Raw genomic sequence first — 216 nt, forward strand, 5'->3', positions numbered from 1 at the left:
AGGAAGAGGGGGCCGCTGGCACCGAAGAGGGAGGAGGAGGGGGAGGAGGAGGAGGGAGGGATCGACCTTGGGGTGGAGGAGGAGGATTGCGACGGTGGCGAGGGCGACGGATAGGAGTATGAGAGGGAGAGTGAGAGGACGCGCGCGGGCCGGTTATTTGGATAAGGGCCCTTAGTGGTAGCGCTTGTCACTAAAAAGCGCTACTGCTAACATCTG

The sequence above is a fragment of the Triticum dicoccoides genome, chromosome 4B (assembly GCF_002162155.2).
Source record: "Triticum dicoccoides isolate Atlit2015 ecotype Zavitan chromosome 4B, WEW_v2.0, whole genome shotgun sequence".
In the NCBI taxonomy this organism is placed as follows: domain Eukaryota; kingdom Viridiplantae; phylum Streptophyta; class Magnoliopsida; order Poales; family Poaceae; genus Triticum; species Triticum dicoccoides.